Below are 17,141 nucleotides of genomic sequence, written 5' to 3'. Positions count from 1 at the left end.
ACTGTATGGCATATGCCCAGTTCGGAGCAGAACAGTAGGACGTTAAACCCCATTTCATTTCATTTCATTTATAATATATACTGGCTTTAAGTACAAACGATTTTGATATGACCATTTTATCTGCTCTTAAACCATAGTGTTTTAGATAATAAATCAGACGAATAAAACGCAAATAACGAGAAGACAAACCAAATGTGGAGTGAAATTAATAAAAGCAATATAAATTTTGGGACAGTATGCTAATTTTAGGAAGACTTTTAATTTGTAACAGTCCTCTATATTTGCTCGGGGCAATTACGACGACCATTTCCTAACTCTGTATCATTAACTGACAAGCATAACTGGCTATATAATCCAGATATCCCTTGCAATGTAATGTGAAATGCGATATGAAATCCTTGGCTATTATATTTCTCTACCTATAGAGAGAATAAAAACTGAAATACTAAAGAAGAAACTAGTCCAGTTGGTTTTGCGATTTGAACCCATATAAGAATTTGCTACTTTGGAAACAAACTTTGATGAGTGAAACTTGTTCAACAATATGCCACTGAATTTATGGAAAATACGAAGGTTTATACGTGTATATAAGCAGTATGATAATTCAGATTTGTGACGAAATGTTAATATAAATAAAGCCTACATTTAACAGTTACTTAATACCCACTAAAAGAGGACCATTGTGTAATCGAATTGTTTACTGTCTTCGTTACATAACCAATAAATAGCTCGAACAGGTCAGAACATAGAAAGCCACCAAATGCGATGGCCAATAATTAAAAAAAAAACTACCCACATACTACACCCCCGCCATGTTACATTGTTGTACTTTGTTTGTTTCGCTTGATGTCAATATTTCGATGGGCAGAATTTAAACTATAGTTTAATGTACACAAGTAACGACAAATACATTCTGAAAATGGGCACTCTCTCAATTAAGTTACGTAACAAACATGGCTTTTAAAATTAGATTTTTACATCTTGGGGTCCTTCCTCCCGAATACAATGTTTTGAGAGGGATATGAAACAAATTTTTGATAGATTAATTTGATATTAGATTGAATTTTCAAGATACTAACTTGAATTTTTAAAACACTAACATGAACTTTCAAGATATTAACTTGCATTTTCAAGATATTTACTTGAAACGAAAGGCTCAAGTCTGTAGTGCGCAAAGGGCATGTATGTTGTTGTTGTTTGTTAGTTGTATTTTACGTCCGCTTCCACCGTGGTGTATGGGGACCTATTCTTATTTAAGATGTGTGGATCAAAATGTTAATAACAAAACCTAGTCTTTTATATTGAGTTCTTTTGTACAATTTGGAAAATAGCTGATCACTAACGTTTGACGAACTAATGCCTAGGTCCCACTGGGGGACAATCATCGGCGATATGGAAATAAAACAAATTTTTCCCAAACAACGGAGTAGTCCCGTGAGAAATGGAAGTTGTTAAGCATTCGGGGTTGTCCGGGAGAACTGCGAAAAATTTCAAAGCTTGCATTGGAATTTTTACCGATGTGTTCCCTACTTATCGTCGGGAAAACTGGCCGTGGAGGCATTCCTGGCGCTTTCTAGATGGATCCGCATGGATCGCGATGCCCAGTGGGACCTAGGCATAATATAAAACTAGGCTTAACAGTAACACGCGCTAACAAGTGTCACTACTTGAACTTACGCAACTTATTAATATTTCAATTGTTGATTACTTATTATTTTATCCTTATTATTTCGGCAATAATGTTTTACGTTACGCCAGGTAAAAAATTCGAAAATTCATTCAGAAGTGATATAATGACTAGATGGCTTGATTTTTTAACATCGAACGGCTTTCCTGTACAGGTCATCGGGTGTTTTGTCAAAGGTATGATGATGATAATAGTAAAACTTGCTTTCATTATCGTTGAAATAACAACTTATTTCTCCCATGTTACCATATTATGATGTGTATGGTAGACGTAGATCAACCGAGGACTTGATACGCTAGTTGTCCAATAAACACTAACCGAGGATTTGATACACAAAATCATACTTTTCATTTTTCAGATCACACACTCGAAAGATACACCCTAACTGTAGAATACCGCCTAACGCGGAGCACCTCAGATCGACGCGACATTCAAATGAGATATTAAATCCGGGCTTCTGAACATCGTTATAGTCTTGGATTTAGTTTTAAAAAAAAAGTCCTCGGTTCAACCGAGGACGTACTCGGTTGACACAGGTCCACGATTAGAAGGTGTGTATTCAGATGTGTGTCCTCGATATACACCATATACAAACGCACACACACACACCCACACCCACATTTTTCAAGGGTTACACTGCAGTCTATAGTAACCAAATTTGGTATTACAAAGACAAAAACAATTAAAAGCAGCTTTGGTATTCAAACTATCTTCAATTTGGTCTATGCAATTTTTAAAATTCATTTTTACAGAAATATCATCACGTCGTTGTGCGTTACCACTTTTTAAATCGATCGCTTCAGTTTTAGTAGCGTTTAATTCTAATCCTGGGCCCTGTTTCACAAAAACTTAAATCTCCTTAAAATCGTCTTAAACTAAAATTCCATCCTAACTTAAGATAGATAGATGAGTTTCACAAAACGATTTTAAGCATTTTAGATAAAATGCACTAAAATAATATTTTAAGTTAAATTTTTTTATCTTAACCTAAAACAGTGGCGTTTCACAAAACTATTTTAGGGACAGTTTTAACTAAAATCAATTTTAACTTAGGACAGCCGTCACCCTCTCCTAACTTAATATCATGACATTAATAAACATTGATTAGAGCTACGCTGTTAGATCTATTGCGACTTATAGATATATTTCGAATAATGATAATATTGCAAATGGCCCGCGGTACGTAATTTTAACATACTATTATTCCCAAAAAATTATTCTCATTCAATTTCTTTTCATTGCGTGGGAAATATAGCTGTGGCCCACCCGTTTATGTTATTGTAAGGCAATATAAGCAATTAGATGCCGCCCCAAATTAAAACCCCAAGAACAAAACAACCCTCAAAACCCCAGTAAACAAACCTTTTGTAACTATTTTATATATTACCATATGATTCAAGCATAAATTATACCATTTTCAAAAACCCTAAAAAAAAATCTGAGCTCACTTCCTATCTAATATCTATACAAAAATATCTTTGTAGACCTACAATTTTTTAAAGTCGCCAATTTCTTGGTATTAGAAGGCCCACAGTCCTATAATACTAGACACGCCATAAGCAAAGTATTTACTCATATGGTTTGGGGGTTATGATGATTTGTAAAAAGATAATGAATAATCTCAGATGTGTTTATTGAACAATTTTATAGGCCTATTTGAAATTAAACTTTAATATCATGAATTGATTATTATTTCTTAATAAAGACGTTCGTTAATAACACGTTGTATTCCCACGACGGGACCGTTACAGAGCGTGACCAAAATTAATCCTTCCCACGAAGGCGCAGATCAATATATTTTTATATGTGTAAGCTATTTAATGTTATTTAATAAAAGTTAAATTTGTTAAAATCAATACAGTTTTAGTCTTAAAAAAGATATGGACTATAGTTTATAACACCATTGTTCTAGGATTAACTCTGGATTAGCGGCAAAATTTGACATCAAAGTCTGCCGGCTAAGTGGGAACACCCCGATTTGGACTTGTCGGTTTTCGTTTGAAGAGAGGCGTGTTGTTATTAAGGACCCAATTAACGGTGTGAAAGACTTTATGTTCACTCTGAATTTTATTCACCAATTGGCAACTAATGATGAAAATCATCAAATCATCCAAGTATTCAATATGAATCTTAATCATCAATTGGCAACTAATGATGAATATCATCAAAGCATCCAAGTAGTATTCACATATTCAGACACAAAAATAACTGAATTGGCCGCCTAAGTAAAAAACCAATGGGCGAGGGTGAATATGCTAATCAGCAGTGAAACCACTACCACCCAGGGGAACACAGAACCAACAACACTCTGGAAGGATGGCATTCACGGATCAAGAAACTAGTTGTTAAAGCCCATTCGAATTATTTGGAGGTGATCTCATCTTTACAACAAGAGCAAAATATTAATGAAATTAGAATCGTACAGTAGGCCGGGACAGGAACCACCAAGTAAGAGGCCAGACCCAGCTCCAGGAATTAAAAATTAGAGGAATTAACTTAAGTCGAGTATTTAGACAGGGTGTCTTATTTGGCGAAATTAAATTAATTTGTTTTTATTTCTTAAGTCATATGCAAAACATGTTAAAATGTTAGTTAATTAGTCAAATGAGGATTATGAAAGTCTAAATTCTTACCACAACAATCTGTAACTCCATTGTTACATTTTTGATCCATTTTAATCCCCGAAAGCTGGATTCCCACGAAGGCGTTGAAAACGACCCCTTTTAATCCGTTACGGTAAATAACTGCGCCTTCGTGGGAATAAACCAACAACACAGGGTAAATCAGAGAAGTTTTATATAGGAGCCAAGGGTATTGTATATTGGGAAAAAACATTTTGATTTAGTAAGATAGATAGGCATTATCCAATAAGGAGTGTGGCACTTTGATATTTTCAAAGTATTATTGAAAGGGTCATGGGATTGACATTTCAAATCTAGGCATCGGAACATTGGCTATTTTGTGTATTAGTTTAAAAGTTGTTAAATACTTTTAAAATTCGACAACAATTTACAATCTAGGTTAATCGTTTGAGTCAGAAATATGACATGTTTGTGACAATTCTCAATAGTTTCTGTTATCCAAAATAACATAAAAGTACGAAATTCAAGCGATTTATAGTATATCGATACGCATTATTTCCACTGAAGCCTGTGAGTAAATCAACTGTCAAGGTCACGAAAGCGAATGCAAGTTCAAGGCCAACTCACCGATACATTTCAAAACGAATAATAAGCAATAAACTTATTTATTTTATCTCTCTACGGCTGCCTGGCCTTAAGTGCCCTCGCCGGAATTGTGCACTGTGCAGGCCGATCTTCGTTAAACGCATAAAATTTAATTTTGATTTTAGTTAAAATCTATTTCAGTGAGTTTAGTTGAAGTTTTTTGTGAAACAGGGCACAGAAACCTTACTAATTTTTTTTATAAAATTTCAAAAAGGTGTCTAGCTGATTTAAAAACTTTCAATAAAACTGTCATGTGGTCTGCCTAGGCTATTTATTTTAACTATTGATCCCCAAAGATAATTCCCCCTATGTTTATATCGTTTCTAATATATATGCATAGTGTTTCGATAACGAGGTTAAAAAGATTTGTGCTGCTAGGATCACCTTGATGTACTCCATTGGATACTTTAAAATACGGAGTAATATATCCTTTATTCATTACAACACAGTTAATGTCATTATAAAATGTTTGTATCTATCTTAAATAATTGCGTTTACATCCAAAAGCGTCTAAAACAGAAAGCAATAAATATTTATGGCTTACGCTATCAAAAGCTTTTTAAAAGTCAATGGCTTAAATAAAACCAGTTATTTTCTTAATAAAACAAACCTGATAAGGGCGCACGACATACCAACACTGTTGCAAACCCTCGCAAAGTCCATTCACAGTGAAGAAGATGAAGACAACAAAGCCATTTTAGATTCTATACCGAACACTGACTGGTATGTTTTGGACGGTGGTTCATTACTGCACCACATCAAATGGATACCAGATAGCTTTTAAGTTTCAATAATAAAGTCTTGCCTGAAAATCGACGGCGTTCTCCAAACTTATGAAATTCACTAAACTAGGAAAATCTGCGGATTTGTTCACTACTAATGGCAAGAGCGTGGAGGAAATTACGAGAGCTAGCTGTGAAGCAATGCTCACGTTATTCAACAGCAAAGAAGAAAGTTAAGCGAAATTACGCCATAATCAGCTGACAAGCAAAGTCTTCTCGTCGAAAAACTTTGTCGCGCCTAAATGGTTGCCTCCGACTGCGTCTGCGACGATATTTCACAGCTTGAGAACAAACCACCAAATAATGACCTGGATGGCTGTATCTGGTGATATGGTGGCGACTTATTGGGGATGGAATATGTCTAATGATAAACTCTTACTTTTACCAATCATGACTGATCAACTTCATGCACCGGACGAATTATTGAGAATGGTTCATTGTAACTGCATCACATACTGTGCCAGTATGAGGTGTGGGTGTCGACGATGCGGACTCTCATGCACTATCACATGCGGTTCGTGCCAAACTGACAGTTGTGATAATAGCATCAAACCCGATATTAATGCAGATAGAATGGATGATGATGCACTACATGACATTCAATAGTGTATAATTTAAATAAATGAAATGGGTTTTAACGTCCTACTATTCTGCTCCGACTGGGCTAATGACGACCGGTATGATTTAAATAAGACACTTAATATATAAAGTGTGATATACCTCCATTTATTCTTACTTTAATTCATTAAAAGGCATTTCTATTCAATTTGTTTATTTTCTGACTCGATATTGCGTTATGACGCCACTATGACGTCACAGCAACAATTTGACCCATCATCTGATTTGGTGGTATCACTTTTTTATTAACTAATAGTACATTTATATGGTCTAAAACGCCTCCTTTCGGAGATATTTGATATTTTAAACCATTTCACGCCGTCGTCCGCCATCTTGGATTGACTATTGATTTTCGCATAGACCCGCACATCCGATTTTGAAAGATTTTTGGGTTTTTTGAAAAGCAAGTACCCAAGATACAACAACAGTTGAATCCAGCTTCCTGGAAATTTATTCCAGGTCATAGTGGGTCTGTTCCATAGATTTACTGGTTTTTCACATGTTTCTGTTAAGTTTCAAAACTAAGATTTTAAACGACACATATATTTGGTATACTTTCTTTTGGACGTCAGTATATTTGAATTATCTTTAATGATGTTGATATTTTTTTTTCTTTTTCTCTTTTCCCCCTTTTCGTACCACTCCACTTTAGATCTATATCTTAAATTTGATCAAGCTTGTGTTTAAGCCTACATTTCTAGTATTCGTTTTTCTTTTGACTTACTTTAAAATTTGTGTTTCTTTTGTACAGTATTTAATTTTCATGATTTCATTTTTTAATTTTAAATATAACAATCCCAACGTTCCCCTATGTCTTCTTTGTCATGATATTCATTCTTCCATATACTGATAGTGTTGTTTACTAATATTCCTCTTGGAAATAATAATAAATAAAAAAATCTCCAAAGAAAAAGAAATGATATGATAATAAATTTGAATATTTGTTTCAACATTGGTATTGTATTATCACAAGATCTTTGTTTATATGTGTCTGGGACTTCCCCTGGGCTTTTCTTATCTCGTCTGATCTATGTAAGTTATTGGGTTTACATTGCTATTTAATGTATTTATGTGGGAAGAACGACACAAAGTTTTGTGAGTAATAACGGTCACCGAACTAAGCTAAAGGTTAATATGTCTTTGTGAAACACCCAACACATTGTCCATGCACTGATCCATGTTTATGTTAGAAAATCACCTTATTAGTGCAAAGTCAGGTGGAATTTAGGACGATCTGAGTTGGGGAAAGCCCCAATATTTTTGATTAGATTACATTTTCCATGTATGTGTTTGTTTCTGTTAAGCTTCAGTCATGTATCTGATGACTTCATAAAAAAATCTTATTTTAGAGTTTGGTTGGGGTGACTTTAGGGCGATCTCAACTGAGGAAAACCCCAAAATATTTGGTTAGATTTTTGAATATTATATTTTCCAAGTAAGGATCTTTGTTTCCTATAAGTGTCAACCTTGGAACTGATGACCATGTACCATATTATTAGCCCCGTGAGGTTATATTTGACGTGGTCTCACCTGGGGAAAGCCCCGGAAATTTTGGGTAGATTTTTGTTTATTTTGCTTCCATTTAATAAAAATGTTTATTTTAGTCTTTGTGTCTATGAACGATGGAAAAACGTATTATATGGAAGGATAACATTGCCAATATTAGTTCAACTTTCACTGTACAAACTGCATATGTCATCAGTTCAAAATACGTATTGTAGTTTTACAATTTGCAATTTCAATTGCTCCAGAATACCACTGTCACAGTGTTAAAATACAGAATACACTTTTCAATAATATAAGATACAGTATAATAGTTATTTTGCACATTACACTTCTCCATTCCGCATTTTGCATAATAGACAAATGCATAATAGAACTTCGCATAGTAGAACAGATACCTTATATGGGATCTACAACGAAGCTCATTTGTATACAAAAATAGTTCTATTATGCATTTTTCTATTATGCAGAACGGAGGGGTATGATGTGCAAAATAACTATTATACTGTATTTTCTATTATTGAAAAGTGTATTCTGTATTTTAACACTCTGGCAATGGTATTGTGGAGCAATGGAAATTGTAAAACTACAATACGTATTTTCAACAGCTGACATATGCATTTTGTACCGTAAACATTGAGATAATATTGGCAACGTTATCCTTCCATAGGATTAGACTACCATTGCAAAATTTAGTATTAACTTTTGAATAGTGAAAATTCTCACAGTGGATATTTATCTGTGTATTACAAAGAATAAAAATCAATTAAAAGCAGTTTTTGTATTCAAACTATCTTAAATTTGATCTATGCAATTTTCAAAATTAATTTTTTTTCAGAAATTTCATCCCGTAGTTGTGCGTTACCACTGTTTAAACCGATCGCTTCAGTTTTAGAAGCGTTTAATTCTAGTCCAGAAACCTTACTCATTTTTCTTAAAACTTCAAAAAGGTGTCTAGCTGATTTAAAAACTTTCAATAAAACTGTCATGTGGTCTGCATAGGTTATTTATTTTAACGATTGATCCCCAAAGATACCCCCCACCCCCACTCCTATGTTTATATCGTTTCTAATATATACTATATATACCAACGACGTCTTGCCTGAATGTGATGATCTCTCAAACAAGGGATCACGCGAGGACGTCGGGCGCGAAGGTGACCCCTATGCAGTCGATTCCGAATCGTCTGGCCACTCACTCTCACACCAGTGTCTGTTTGAAGACGAGCGCTGATCTGATTTGCTGTGATGACACGATTTCTCAAGGCCAAGGTACGGATAAATCGATCCTGGGCTTGAGTTGTCGCCCTTGGTCGACCTGAGCGTGGTCTGTCCTGTACAGATTGTGTATCACGGTATCTGGACCATAGCCTGCTTATGACAGACTGAGGAACATTCATCGTCCGCGCCACAACCGCCTGTGTTGTGCCGATCTGTAGCATGCCAAGGGCACGTAACCTTTCATTTTGGGTAAGCCGACGCATATCAAAATTTGTTTTCTGGTCACTAAAACAATTAAACTGATGTTTCCACCCTGGAATTCAATGCCACAATGACTGTAACATTCAAAGTCAGAGTCGTGCAAATCTTGGGTCGGACCCCCATGATGATCCCAAGCATCACCTGCATTCCATGCGGTAGCTATTGGTGCGTTTGGGCGTCACATGTAACTGGAAATGTTTCTTCTGTTAGGTTCTATAGTGACTTTTTTCGTAGTCATTTGCATATTTTAGTATTATGCCCCTAAAATCAAATATCCCCTACATTTTTTGAATAGTATATATATATATACAGTGTTTCAATAACGAGGTTAAAAAAAAAATTGTGCTGCTAGGATCACCTTGATGTACTCCATTGGATACTTTAAAATACGGAGTAGTCTATCCTTTATTCATTACACCACAGTTAATGTCATTATATAATGTTTGTATCCATTTTAAATAATTGCGTTTAAATCCAAAAGCGTCTAAAACAGAAAGCAATAAATATTTATGGCTTACGCTATCAAAAGCTTTTTAAAAATCAATGGCTTAAATAAAACTAGTTATTTTCTTGATTTTTGCGAGATAAAATTCCTGTACTGATAGCGTTCTTTACTAAAATTGTAATAATTTTTATCTGATACCAGATTGTTATTAAAAATCCATAGTCCAGGGCCTCTATTTAATTCAATAGTCAATATGTTAATAGCTATTGCTTGGTGATCACTGGATGTCTTTGGTATATAATGGTGCACTCTTTTACAAAATACTGAGTAGTGGTCGAGATTAACCAAAAGTCGGTAACGTGAAGTTGGCACGTGATTCGGGATATCGTGCTTGCTCGTTAGTCGGGATTCGCCAATAACGAATAACGAGCCAGCACGATATTCGGGATTCGCCACTAAAACAGACCGACCTACCTTCCATCCGACCATTTACTCGCTACCTCCGATCCTAGGGGTAAGTGAACGTCGAGTGGCCGACTAGCACGGAGACGGAAGCTTTTCAAGCGAGTAGGGTGCTGACTGGCTTGTTAGAGTGCACGGGGCAGTAAGTGCACGTTGGGTGACGGACTAGCAAGGAGACGACTGTTTGTCGAGCGAATAGGGTGTTGACTTGTTTGTTGGCGCGCACTGGTCAGTCCTCTCCAGCAATCACCTATTTTATTTCCAAATCCCGAATAACATGCTGGGTCGTTATTCGGGATTCGCGAATAACGAGCTTGCACGTAATTCAGGATTTGTGATTCGCCACCCCGAATAAGGTGCAGTCAACACTTTATTCGCTCAACTAACAGTCGTCTCCTTGTTAGTCGGTCACCCAACGTTCACTTACTGTCCCATGCTCTCCAACAAACCAGTCAGTACCATACTCGCTTGAGAAGCTGCCGTCTCCGTGCTAGTCGGCCGCTCGACGTTCACTAACCCATTTGGTTCGGAGGTAGCGAGGAAATGGTCGGATGGAAGGTAGACCGGTCTGTTTTAGTGGCGAATCCCGAATCCCAAATAACGTGCTGGCTCGTTATTCGTTATTGACGAATGACGAATAACAAGCCAACACGGTATGATAACGAGCTGGCTCGTTAGTCGTTATTCGAATCCCGAATAACGTGCCAACTTCACATTGCTCCAAAAATCTACTCTTCTTTGTATTAAAGGTCTAAGCTGTTTCCGCGTCTATATCCACGCGACTGATCCATGAAAGAAATGTTATTTTTGAGTAGACATGATAGAAAAGATCAGGGAGTTTCCATAGAGTGTCAGTCACGCCCAGACGATCAAGGTCGAAACAAAGAGGTGTAGCTTGGATGATGTCACACGTCGGATTAGAGAGCATAGTTTTTTGAAAGTCTGCGACCGTTCTTAGTTCTCAGGGCGACCTGGCCCTTGCAATTAGAACGGGCCCCAAGCTCACAAAGCATTCACAGACGTAAGTTAAGAATTTACTCAAAATTGTTAACCTTATTTAACTAAAATGTATCCTTATATGAAACGTTTTTTGTTTTAATGTATCAAATACATCAATAAGAATATATGTGCAAAGTTTTGTGTTTCTGGATAAAAGATATTTTTCATAAACAGTGATTGAAATAAAATAAAACCAAGTACGCCCAATCCCCAAACCATTAGACAATATTCAATATTCTAAAAAAAATACGGTATCTGCAAATGGTGTAATCAACAAATGAACTTTAAGTACAAATCAGCCGGGGGTTTTGTTGCAAGATCTGTTGACAGGCAGCTACAGAACGAGGCCGTCTGGCCACGAAGACATGAATAATTTTGGACGTAGGCCATTGCGACTAAAGTCTAATATGTAAATGAAATGAAATGGGGTTTAACGTCCTACTGTTCTGCTCCTATACTGGGCTAATGAAAACGGGCATACGCCATACAGTGTGGCATGAGGGAAATTTTGCCCGGGCAGCGGCACTATCGCCTACTCTTAAATCGAATTCCAACTGCCAAGGGATCTTTTACGTGCAATCCAATGTATACACGGGACCTCGGTTTTTCGTATCATCCGAAGGACTAGACAGCTGTCCTTGTCAGGCCCTCCCTTCTGTGCCACTGACAAGGGGAAACCACGTCGGAAAATTCCAATGCAGGGATCGAACACCCAATCTCCAAGCTAGCGAGCCAGCGCCTTAACCACTTTGCCACCGCGGCTCCCCTCTAATATGTAATAGATGTTATATTGCTAGGTTTATATATGCATCACTTATATTAGACCAGTTGGTACTGTATAACAAGGGGGTTGGATGGCTGAATGGTTAGCACGTGCGCGCTGTATCATAAAGTCTGTCATTGAGTCAACTGGCGTGGTTTCGATGGCTGAATGGTTAGCACGTGCGCCCTGTATCTTAAAGTCTGTCATTGAGTCAATTGGCGTGGTTTCGATTCCCCGGCTTAACGTCCACTCGACACAAACTAGGTCATTTTGGGACTAACACATGGTTCAATTTTATTTCAATAATTCGCTTGCGCGTAGGGGTCTTTAGCAGTGGGACAAACCGGAGGACCCGGAGAAAACCTACGAGGTTGGACAGGCGATCTACTCCTTGTCACGTACTACGTTCAACCGGGGAATCGAAATCCCGCCAGTTGACTCAATGACAGACCGTATGATACAGCGCGCGCGTGCTAACCATTCGGCCATCCAACCCCCCGTCCAGGTAGGCAATCTAGACGTTCGGGTGGAGTTAAACGCAGCGTCTTGCGGTTATACATTTAAAATTTATGGAGCAACTATGACAGATAATGTAAGACTCTGGGTACAGTAATTCTCATGTTTAGCCTCGATTACAGCGTAGACATTTCATTTAATTATGTAATTCAGTGTAGCGCCATATCCAGAATCACAACATGCAACAGCTGCAGGAGCACATGGATATCCACGGTGGCTCAGTGTGTAAGACGTTGACTCACTAAACTGGAGGTTCCGTGATCGATCCATGGTCATATTACCTTCCACCATTAATATGCCCCTCTTGTTAAGTCGACACCCATTTATATTATCGTCCACTATAAACATGTCCCACAAGTCATATTGTTTCCACTATCAACATGTCCCACTTGCCAAATTGACACCCATTCATATTATCGTCCACTATAAACATGTCCCACAAGTCATATTGTTTCCACTATCAACATGTCCCACTTGCCAAGTTGACACCCATTCATATTATCGTCAACTATAAACATGTCCCACTTGCCAAGTTGACACCCATTCATATTATCGTTCACTATAAATATGTCCCACTGGTTAAGTCGACACTCATTCGTTTTACCGTCCACTATAAAGATGTCTCATTGATCATAATTATTATCTTTCACTATAAACATGTGTTTTATCTTTATTTAAAATGTAGACCAATCTGGTTATAGATAATGATATTAACCTTAATTTTAGATTATTACGTGAAATATAGACCAATCGTATAATATAAAAATTTGATCTTGTTAGGTTTAGATTATTATATTTTTCAATGTAAAGTTTTCTAAAGGAAAATTATGTAAAATTAGCCCAGGGTAGCTAGTTGCATTTAAGATGGGGGGGGGGGGGGTTTAAATGCGAAAATAGTAAATGTATAACAGTATAATAAGGTTTAACGTCTGCTGTCACCTAGGATGATATCGTAGACAGAATGACCATGGTATATGTACTCATTGTTAACACGGGTGACCGAATTTACTGTCCAAATATTTCTGCTGCGCTGGTAGAATTAACACTAATAGTGGGGAGAAACCCACGTCCTTGCCATGTTCAAGCTGTGAATCGAAACCACGCCACATCACCTTGTGGTCTAAAGTGCCTGCAAAGGATCCATTAGAGTAGGTGGAAACATTCATGTTTGGAACACCACATCCCTTTCGCATTATATATTTAATACTGGGCTAATGAAGATAGACATACGCCATGCGGTGAACCATGATGGATATTTTGCCCGGACAGCGATACTACTGCCTTATCTTATTTAGAATTCCAACTTTCAAGGGTTATTTTACGTGTACGCCAATGTGTACAGGGGAGCTTGGGTTTTTCCCAAATCCGAACGAACAAAACGTTGAATCGTGGTCAGACCCTCCGCCTTACACCCCTGACAAAGGGTGGTGGGTGCAAACCAGAAAAAGCCGACGAACACCGAACTATACAAATAAATATTAACTAGGTTAGTCTCAAAATGACCCAGTTAAGTTTGGACGAGATGTAAAACAACATTCCAGTTTTAATTATCTAATTTGTTTTGTTCTTTTACTTTTTTTCAAGGAGACAGAACTTTCAGTTTTTTTCTTGGAGCGATAGATAAAACGATCAAAATGAATTTATACATCTCGATGGCACAGCGATTGATTGGATCGGTGAAGCACCTTCGCCGGGTAATCAAGAATGTGTCCGGTTTAATCGGCCAAGATCAGAATGGATGAGACCTATTGTTACAGTATTTATAAGTTTGTTTGCGAAAAAGATGTCACAGTAACACCAACTGAACTGTAATAAATAATTTAACTTGGCCATAATTATTATTGTAATAAATATTGTCCATTATTATTTTGACTAATTTAACTGTTTTACTCAATCGTCAAGATAATATACTTAAAAAAAACCAAAAGTAAACGTCAGTTCCATTTAAAAAAAAAAACCAAAAACGTCAGTACAATTTCAAAATTAGCGAGGCACTTTAATCAAAGAATTTTTTTGTGAACGGTATGTTGACACATTAGTGATTAATTCAGCACTATTCCAAGACATCACGAGAAGATTTAGAGTCTGTACACAGTCTATACATCACTATCTGATGTGTCCACCTCGAGTGTCAATAACAGCAGGGCCGCGTCTGTACATGATGTGGACCAGACGATTGATGAACGCCATTGGCACCTGGAACCACACTCTCAGAAAAGCCTGGCGCAATCCATCGGCAGTGTTTTGTCGAAAAGTTGAGACGCGAGGATTTGCGGGACAAGGATTTTCAAACTCAAGAAGTTAAGGATAAAGGTGAAACAGGTTGCGATTGCCAAAGGAAGTATAAAAAAAAACGAAACGAAATATAGATCTGTATTTTAATCAGATATCCATTTTTGTAATATATTTTTTCTATATTTAACAAGTCGTGTTTATAATTATATTAGTAGTAGTATGTGGCATTCGTGGGGCACGGTATGCTAACTCTTATATAAACACCTTATGTTATATTTACTCCTTCGGTATTATATTTACGGACTTCTGATTCGCGGTGGTTCCGTGAGTAAGGTCTTGGCTCGATAGCCTGGTCTCAATGTTGGCCGCAATGTTTCCCGGCGTGGCTCCCCCTTGTCAGTGGTGCAGGACGGGGATGGGGTGGACCCCCCCCCCCCTTGTCAATTGTGCAGGGCAGAGGGAGGGCGGATGGGTTGATAAGAAAAAGCGACTAGTCGTTAGTCGTGGAATGAAAACCTGAGGTCCTGTATAGACGTAATAACGCTGTCCAAGCAAAATGTCCCTCATGGTGATTCATAGCCCACTGTAAGGGGTACCTCCGTCATCATTAGCCCAGTCGGTGCATTCAATAGGACGCCAAACTCCATTTCATTACATTTATACCTTAGGATCGATTTGCCAGGTTGTTTGGGTTTTTCTTTCAGTCATTAAACGAGTTGTATGCCATTACATTATCTCAAAGTTTTAATAAACAGCAGCCCTATATTAAAGATGCATTATCAGCTTATTGTAGGTCTTTATTTTCGCCCCAAATATAAAATGAATTATTAATTTGACATTTGTACCCTTGACATGCCCATAATCAACTCTCTAGATCAACGGGTGGTCAAGATTTTTAATGGATTGAAACACGATCGACATAATTCAATTTAAAAAATGGATAATCTAGATTTTGTTGATTATCGTAACAATGGTAGTAATAAAAAGTGAGTTTATGATATTCTTATCAAAACTTATAACATTCATAACTTCGCTCAGAATGAAGTATTTTGGCTGAAATTTTCAATGTGTATATTTTTCATTATCTTTGTTTGAACTGTTATATCAAGAACGGCCTGCCCTTGAAATTTTCAGGGCACCTAGGTACCAACGTGAAATGTTCCTAGACGGAATTTGGTAGTCATGGTACCTTTGGTTCCAGCATGGCGCAAGCGCGAAGTCAAAAGAAGTTGCGGTGGATTTTTCGTGGATTTCGGAGTGGTTTGGTGACGTCGGGTGGGTACGTGAGGTTGGGCGGATCTAAGATAGCGGCCACAATACATGAACAAGCGTTCATGAATTTTCGGACCGGGGTTGATTTTCACTGCATAGGCATCGTTCCGGTGGTACGGTTACCTTCAAATTTGCACAGAATGTACCTTGGGATTCTAGCTATCACATATTAAAAATAGAAGAGTATGGAATTCCGAGAACGTTGAATATAAATTCGAAGCACACCCCCAGCCATCAATGTTTTTTTTTTGATTAAAAAATTGCCGTATTTGATCGATTTTTTATTGTTCTTGATATCTGAGCATTTTCTCCTTTTAATATGTGATAAATATCAACGCGGCGCAGCCAACCGCTAGAAATTCCAGAGATTTTGACCAACGGAAGGGTGTCTCAGCAGTCAAATAAGGTCTAAATAGGCGATTTCGGATTTTAGTGTCGCAAACATCGTTGCGGTCATTTTAAAAAATTGTCTTTTAAGGATAATGTGTATAGTACTAATACCTATCACATACGGAAGAGGCGATAAAATCCCTTTGCATTTGAAATTTCAAAATTAATTAAAACTAATATTAAATTCCGAAAATTGTTTTTTTTGTGCTAAAACTCTCTTTTTTAATCGGATCAAAATGGGAGTAAAGCGCAGTATCCGGTGTGGTAATAGGCGTATTTTGTCCAAATTTCATGGTTCTCGGACAATGCGTGCCGGTGTCGTGGCTTAATTCCCCTTTTCCCCCTTACGTAAGCCGTATCTGGACTTTTTTGCTAAAACTCTTTTTTTTAATCGGATCAAAATGGGAGTAAAGCGCAGTATCCAGTGTGGTAATAGGCGTATTGTGTCCAAATTTCATGGTTCTCGGACAATCCGTTCCGGTGTCGTGGCGAAATTCAACTTTTTTCCCCTTACGTAAGCCGTATCTGGACTTCAAAGAAAAAATGAGAATGGCAGCTGACCTGGAGCCGTGCCAAGAACAGACGACTTGAAGGAGTGTAGGTATCGCCTTGAAATTTTCAGGGCACCTAGGTAACTACGTGAAAAATTTGGTAGTCATGGTACCTTTGGTTCCAGCGTTGCGCATGCGCGAAGTCAAAAGCAGCTAAATACGTTATGAAGGGATTTTTGTTTACAAAATGGACCTATCTCTTCGAAACTT

This window comes from Patella vulgata, chromosome 2 (assembly GCF_932274485.2).
Source record: "Patella vulgata chromosome 2, xgPatVulg1.2, whole genome shotgun sequence".
NCBI classification, from domain to species: domain Eukaryota; kingdom Metazoa; phylum Mollusca; class Gastropoda; family Patellidae; genus Patella; species Patella vulgata.
Note: the sequence above shows the minus strand (reverse complement) of the source record.